General features: G+C 44.6%; 1 non-coding gene across 1 annotated transcript; it reads left to right on the top strand.

Moving 5' to 3' along the window:
- The first annotated feature begins 7,223 nt into the window (after nt 1-7,223).
- On the top strand, nt 7,224-7,296 carry TRNAW-CCA (transfer RNA tryptophan (anticodon CCA)). Its single transcript has one exon. It is a non-coding gene; the product is annotated as a tRNA-Trp (tRNA).
- Nucleotides 7,297-8,276: the final 980 nt, after the last annotated feature.

Here is an 8,276-nt window from a genome sequence, read left to right as displayed (position 1 = left end):
TCCTCCCCCCCCCCCCCCACCCCGCTGTTCTTTTTGTTTTTAAATAAATAAATTTATTTATTTATCTATCTATCTATCTTTGGCTGCTTTGGGTCTTCGTAGCTGTGCGCAGGCTTTCTCTAGTTGTGGCGAGCGGGGGCTACTCTTTGTTGCGGTGCACGGTCTTCTCACTGCAGTGGCTTCTCTTGTTGCGGAGCATGGACTCTAGGCACGCGGGCTTCGGTAGTTGTGGCTCATGGGCTTAGTTGCTCCACGGCATATGGGATCTTACCGGACCAGGTCTCGAACCTGTGTCCCCTGCATTGGCAGGTGGATTCTTAACCACTGCGCCACCAGGGAAGTTTCCCCACACACACACCCCCACCTCCGCTGTTCTTGAGAACAACAATATCTTATCCATCTGGATAGCCCCTTATTCCTGAAACAGTGCCTGGCGCTCAGGGGTACCCAATAAATGCTTATAATTGTCAAATGACAGAGCTTCGAAGGTTAAAAGGTGGAACCTATGTAGTTTTCTTTCACCATGCCCAGCACACACTTGGCACTTCATAAATCACTGGGTGTGATCGTGATGACTTATGGAAAACAAAAGTACAATCATGAGACGCTGCATGAATCAAAGGCACAGGTGTGATGAACAGCCGCAGAGCGGGGCCGGCCTTCACAACAGAACAAAGCTCTCTTTCCCCCTCAATGCCCTTCAACAAACCCATCCAAACCAGGAAACCTCAGGGACAGAGTGGCTGTCATCTCCCTAAGTAATAGAGCCTATCTCCTCTTAACCTTTGTGACCCTCAAAAACCAGTAAATTCCTTCTTTTATCTATCCCAAATCCTTTATATTACCCCCTAAGCCAATTTTCTGTTGTACTGTATTCAATGGGAATTGAAAACAGCTGGTCACCATCTGCTGTAGATTAATTCTTCATGTACTTGAAGCCTATAATTAGGTCATTCCTCAGCCTTCTCTTCTCCAGGCTAAATATCTTCTTTCTTTTAGCCCTTCCCCAAAGGTTTTATTTTCCAATTATTTAATTGTCTTCCTAGTGTTACTCTCAGCATCAGGCTTTCTGTTCTCCATACACCTCAAGTGGGTAAGGCTGATTAGTGTGAAGGGTTATGGGTGTTGAAGGTCACCACTGCCACTTTTGAGGAGTCTTTTCTTCTGTGAGTTGTTTATTTTCAGAGGGCCATTTAGAAATGAACAGCAGCCTTTGACTGCCACAGTGAAATTGGAAACAGAGTAATCAGATGGTTGTGCTTTGCTTCCACCCTAATTCCAGATACACTGGACAATCGCCTTGACTTTGCACCCCGAATCTGTGAGATGCCAGTGCAAACCTACAGGGAGTAATTTCACTCTGGATTACGGATGCATCACTAGAACAGCATTTTGGAAGTGTCTTGGAAGCCTGGAAGGTCAGTGACAGCTGGAGACAGATTTTTAACTTTAAGCTCAGGAAACAAGCGTCTGGTAGAGAGAAGTGTTCTCCCTCTTAGGTCCAGGAAATATCCTGCATGTGGAATAACCCCGGTGTCCAATCACCATTCTCCAAGGCAGTGGTTTTTACTTTTGTTCTTTCTGAAATTATATATATGCAACCCATTGCCTAGTATCCAGATTTTTTTAATGAAATACAGGAATATTTTGTGGATCCATCAGTTTTTGAAATGATTGAAATCATATCTTCACTTCTGGGGCTTTCTGCTCTGTCTCTCAAAAGTGTGTTGGACTTTTGGTTGGAAGAAGTTACCCTCTGCTTATCTGTCCTTAAAAGACTCCATCATTACTCAGAAATGATGGCCAGACTAGACGATATTCTTCGCCTGACTCTATAGACTATCCCCTCCAGCTGCACGCACCATGACTAAGCCAGAAACAGCCCCTAATGCATGGATTCTGTGATTTCATGTGCACAATCCCTTCATGAGGTAGATAGCATCACCCTCATTTTCACAGATGAGACAGATACAGAGAAATTGTTTTTAAATGTGCTTACGGTGGCTTAGGCAGCAGAGCTGGGATTTGGATCCAGGTCTGGTTGGTCTCTAGTGTCATCATGGCCACCTCTGCATGCTTGTTAAACTGCAGACATCAGGATCCCATGCTCAGATTCTGAGTTAGGAGATGGGGCCCAGGTACCTGCCTTTTCAGCCAAATAACCCAGCAGAGCTGATGCAGGTAACCCAAGTCCCATGCATACAGAAACACTGTCTAACTTGGTCCCTGAATTAGAAAATTTAGGTCGCTGTTCCTCAAACTCTGTCGTACATCTACCCTGGAGCTTGTTGAGAAGAGGTCTGGCTTCCACTCCACAGCTACTGAGTCAGAAGCAAGGAAGGGTCGAGTCCGGATGCTGTATTGTTTAGTTTTTAATATTTATTTATTTATTTATCTGTTTATTTGGTTGTGCTGGGTCTTAGTTGCAGCATACAGGATCTCTAGTTGCAGCATTCAGGCTCTCAGTTGCAGCAGTCAGGATCTAGTTCCCTGACCGGGAATAGAACCCAGGCCCCCTGCGTTGGGAGCACGGAGTCTTAACTGTCCGACCGCCAGGGAGGTCCCTGGACGCTGTATTGTTAACGTGCAGCCTGGGGTATATTCTGAGTCACTCTGAAGTTTGGAAACCACTGGTGTGAGTCTTCCTGCCAGACGTATCTTATACCCAGCACTTCTAGATGCTTTTGTGGGAGAGGGAGGCTGGTAGGGTGGAAGACGGGATGGTATGGGCTTAGAGCTCTTGGCTTCCTGAATGTGGAAGGAGCTCTTGGCTAAGGAAACAGTGGGGAGATGACCCCTGAGAAAGCCTGCTTCCTTACCTCCTACAGAAGAAATTTTAACCCTAAGGATGAAAAGCCAAGTGTTGCATTTGATATCAGAAGTCCAGCGAAGGGATAACCATCCGATATGATGTCGTAGCAGGTAGTGTTGCCTTGGCAACATAGCAGGAGACTTACCGAGGAGATAGAAGAACAGATGGGCAGACTTGCTCAGGACATCGATGGAGAGCTGAACTAAGCTCATGGCTGTGTGGGACCCATGCTGTTTATTCCTGGTCACCAAAATCCCACCCTTTCCTTATGTCAGCACTAAGGAAGGTAGTTGTGGGGAAAATTGAGACCTGCTTTTACAGTGTGACCAAGTGAGAAAGTTATGGAATAACCTCAGTAAATACTTCCCACTTAGGGGTTTTCCTGGAGGTCAAGTGGTTAAGACTTTGCCTTCCAATGCAGGGGGTACAGGTTCGATCCCTGGTCGGGGAGTTAAGATCCCACATGCCTCATGGCCAAAAAACCAGATCATAAAACAGAAGCAATATTATAACAAATTCAATAAAGACTTAAAAAAAATCCACATCAAAAAAAAAAAATCTTAAAAAAACCCCATGCCTTCTATTGCTGATAAATTACAGGATCCCAGAGTCTCGGGGTCACCTCATTGCTGGCAGTAGAGTCAGTTCTCTGGTTGGCCGATCTGGAAGTATCAGGTTCTGATTCCTGGGTGCCCTTGTCCAGTGCCTTTTCAGGGCCACTGAAGAGTTGCACATGGGATGATGTGGGGTGTGCTCAAAGCAGTTCACTTTCTGTTGGTGCAAATACTTGGGCCTTGAGATTGCTTTACAAAATGAGAAATTGTGGGCTCTCCTTCACTAGATCTGAATTTCTCTGGTTTTTGTTTTTCTTTCCTATTTCTGGCAATGCAACTCCCTTAAATCATTATTTTAAATTCCAGGATTCCATTTGCTCATAACCACTGGCAGAAATTCTGTGTGTCTGTTTCCCAACATGGGGTCAGGTCATGGTCTCCCATGCCCCTGGCTTTCAACTGGAGAGATGAGTTTTCTTCTTTTTTAAAAAATTTATTTATTTTAATTTTGGTTGAGTTGGGTCTTCATTGCTGTGCACGGGTTTTCTCTAGCTGCATCGAGCGGGGGCTGCTCTTCGCTGCAGTGCGTGGGCTTCTCATTGCGGTGGCTTCTCTTGTTGTGGAGCACGGGCTCTAGGCACGTGGGCTTCAGTAGTTGTGGCACATGAGCTCTGGAGCGCAGGCTCAGTAGTTGTGGCGCGGGCTTAGTTGCTCCACGGCATGTGGGATCTTCCTGGACCAGGGCTCGAACCCGTGTCCCCTGCATTGGTGGGCGGATTCTTAACCACTGCGCCACCAGGGAAGCCCGAGTTTTCTCCTTAATCTGCCCTGGAATGTTCCCCCGACCTCCTCTGTGAGCACCATCACCTGTGTCTGCCAGGAGAGACTTTGGTCTAATTCCTCCTTCTCAAAGGCTGTATTCGGGAGAGTCTATCCAGATCTTGGGGATGAAGAGTTGAGCAAAGAGCAGTGATTATTCATTCACTCCATTCCCTAGCCCTTGAAACTGGACAGACTCACCACACACCACACGTGGGCTGACTTTCAAAAGCAAGCCACGCATGATACTGGTGGGCGTGTTTGCATATTCTAAACAATATCCACCATTGAACACTGTTTAGTAGTATTTAAATAATGTGTTCCTTTCCTTCTCCCAAAAGTCTGCTTACACTCACTGTCTGGTCTTCTGGGCTGAACTCTTAGCCCTAGAGTCAGAATTCATACTCTGTCCCCCTCGAACCCTGGGCCCCCTTCTTGGCAGTTTGAAGGGTGGCACTACCTGGTTTCCATGTCTGTCTGTTGCTCCAGTCTTGGCCCCCTCCTCATGACCTCTGATCTCACTCTAGCCCTGTAACCCAAGAAATCCAGAGCATCCCCAGGATCGAGGGAAAACACACAGTGGGGAGACATTTCTTTGCCTTTTTCGTCTCTACATTTTCTAGTGTCTTTGTTCCTGGAACAACTAAATAATCCGGAGGGAAAAGTTAGAAAAAAGCACATTCCTTGGGAACAGTGCACAGCCCCCTAAAACTATTCCTCCCAACAGTCAGGGCTCTGAAAGATCAGTCCTGAGCACACGATGAGAACATCACGAACAAACTTTGCTTTGGGTCAGTACTTGGATCTTGGGTCCTCCCTACCAAGGGCAACCTAACTGGGCTGGTGTCCTTTGGAAGAAAGGCGGGTATGTCATGCTTTGGGGTTGTCTCCCTCCTTCCTCATCCCTCCCTACTTCCCTCTTAAAGTTGCTTTCTCTTTTAAAGATTTACTGTGCACCTGTTATGTGTTGAGTGCAGCGCTCTGTGTTGGGAATAGAATGGTGTACACAGACAGACACTGTTCAGTCCAGTGCGGGGAGAGTCAAGGCATCATGTATTATCGTTGTGAAAAGTGCCGTGATGGGGAGGTGTACAGGGCGCTGTCGTAGAGCAGAGCAGGGATGCCTAATCTGGACATGGGAGGGTCAGAGAAGCCCTTCAGTCACTTTACAATTGAGATCTGAACAGTGAACAGGAGTTAACCGGGGAAATCTAGACTTGATGATGATGGTGATGAATGGGAAGTAAAAAGAATTTAGGCAGCAAATATCTAACAGATGTCAGCCATGTTTCCCTTCTGCTAAGATCTGGTTAGGATGGACTCCAGTGCCCATCTCACATTCTGCCGAAGTTCAAAGTCGGCCTCAGTATCTCTGAGACTGGTTTTTGGGTTTGTGTCTCTTATCCCTGGCAAACTTTGCCCTTTCCTTAATTGCTACAAAAATCTACTCACACAAAGAAGTTAGTCGTGGACTTAACTTTCTTCAGCATTTAGGGGTCACACTTCTTGGCCAGATTGAGCAGAATCAGAAATCAGAGACTTTGTTTTGAAATGTCGTTTGCTCGCACGACCTCAGGGGCTTCCTCCCTTCCCCTTCCCCCTCGAATGGCCCAATCCTGCACCCTGTTCTTGTTCTCCTCTCTTCCCTCCCCTTTCATTTGTCCTTACTACCTCCTCTCAGGACAGACCCGCAAAATTGCTCTCACTGTTCATCGGCTCGGGGTCTTCTCTTTTACCAGTGGTTTCCTGAAAATGCAACCCCTTGACTCTGATGGTGGGAAATCCAAGCACAAAGACTGACTGTAGAGAAGAAATATTGAGTCATGAGTTTCCGTGCTCTCCCAGGATCATTCCATAAATATTCTCAGGCCTGGGGATGGCTGTAATATAAGCTACCCACTTACATAGATCACTTCTATTTCTGCTGCTACCGCTGCTGCTACTGCTATATCAGTAGTACAGTTACCACGACTACGGCTCTTCCTTCCTTCTCCTGTTTCTGCTGCTCCTTATTGAGTACTTACTGGATGAAGCTCCTTACATCTGTCATTGCATCTCATCATCACAACACCATTAATTAGGTATTATCCCCATTTTACAGTTAAGGAAATTAAGGCTTAAAGAGTTTAAGTAGCTTAAAGTCACTCAGCCAGCAAAGGGTGGTGACAGCCAATCTTGAAGCCATACATTGAATCATTATAATAGCACGGTCGCTGTTACAAAGCCCCTTTCCATGTTTCTTGGCTTTCATTATAATATAGGTCAGGTGTGTGCCTTTGTGTATAGTGGTTAACAGTGCCATTCATACTGTAACACAGACTGTTACTGAAAATATGCACATTAGTTGGATAAAGTGGAAAAGTATCTTCACATCTGTAATGAAAGTCAGTGAGAAAATATATTTGAAAATTCAGTTCTCTTTTCAGAGATGGTTTAGCAATATACACAAATACAACGAGAGAGTAAGGCACACTTGCCACAGCTGAACTGTGTTCTGTTTCAGTTTCCTACAGGATTTCACAGTCGCACTTATGGATATCATTTCACACTGAAATATTTGCATAAGAGAAAGCATGTGATTAACTGCATATTGCTTGAGTGTTCATCTGTGAACATGATGAATCGCTGTTTTTACTTATTCCTTGCTTCTCAGTAAAACAATCAAAATCCTGACAAATATCTAACATATTTGACAAATATCTAATATATTTGAGGACCACAGCTACAAATTTCTGCATTAGTACCTCTCTCCCTTCCTATCTCCAAATGGGTAACTCAGAATCACTCCCAATAAACTTTTCCAAAATGTTACCTGTGAACTGTGATTCAGAATGCTTCACACATTCCCATAGCACTCTGCTTTTAAGTGTCTAAAACTATGGAATTGAAATGCAAGATTTTCATGCTTTAGTAGAATTTGTAATCAGAAAACTAGTGTCTGCATTTTGGCTTCAACATCTACCAGGTCGGTGACTTACCAGCCTCAAATTCCTTTTCTGTCGGATGGGGTTGTTTAAAAATATGGAGGTCTGGGGACTTCCCTGGTGGTCCAGTGGTTAAGACTCCATGCTTCCAATGCAGGGGGCCCGGGTTCGATCCCTGGTCAGGGAACTAGATCCTGCATGCCGCAACTAAGACCCAGAACAGCCAAATAAATAAATACGTATTAAAAAAAATATGGAGGTCTAGGGAAATATGCGAGTTCCTAGAAGCATATGGTAGGGAGTGGGCAAAATCGTCGAAGGTGATCAAAAGGTATAAACTTCCAGTTATAAAATAAATAATCCCAGGAGATGTGATTTACAGCATGGTGATAATAGTTAATGATACTGTATTTACATTTAAAAGTTGCTCAGAGAGAAGATCTTAAAAGTTCTCATCACAAGAAAAAAACCTTTGTAACTCTGAGTGGTGATGGTTGTGTTGATCATTTAGCGATATATACAAATATCAAACCATTATGTTGTACACTTGAAACCAATATAATGTTTTATATCAATTATATCTCAATAAAAATTACATTACAAAATTTTAAAATGTATATAGAAAAAAGAAAGACTATTATGACATCACTTTTGGTGGGTTAGACATCTGGCGAGTTTCACAATCAAAAAAATTATTCGTAAAACTATAGTGTATCTGTATTAAAGAAAGGAAAAGAAATACTGAGGTCTGGGGAAAGAATAAGCATTTCCTGAATACCACATATCAGAAACCCCCCCGTTAAAGTCCTTCACATCTGCAATGACATTTAATTCCCATGACACTCCTCTATGGTAAATAACATTATCCTTTACTTACAGACCAAGAGGCAAAGACTAGGGAAGTCCAGACATGCAGGGACCCACTAACAGGCAGGATGAGTGGCAAAGAGCATGCAGACAACTTCTTACTGGGAGAAGGAAGCCCATGCAGCTGAACTTTGTTTCGAAATCTTCTGTTTCCTAGTTCTTCTATGACCAGGTTCGTCTTCAGCACACAGCCACGTCCACCGCTGGACGGTGTCCAGCGAAGCCTTCCCTGTGGTCCTTGTCTGAGTCCCCTCCTCCTCTGGGCTTGCAGATGAGGGCAGGTCCCTCCCACTAATCCTC

Source organism: Lipotes vexillifer, unplaced genomic scaffold, assembly GCF_000442215.2.
Source record: "Lipotes vexillifer unplaced genomic scaffold, Lipotes_vexillifer_v1.1 scaffold165, whole genome shotgun sequence".
In the NCBI taxonomy this organism is placed as follows: Eukaryota; Metazoa; Chordata; class Mammalia; order Artiodactyla; family Lipotidae; genus Lipotes; species Lipotes vexillifer.
Note: the sequence above shows the minus strand (reverse complement) of the source record. Positions and strands in the feature narration are given on the sequence as shown.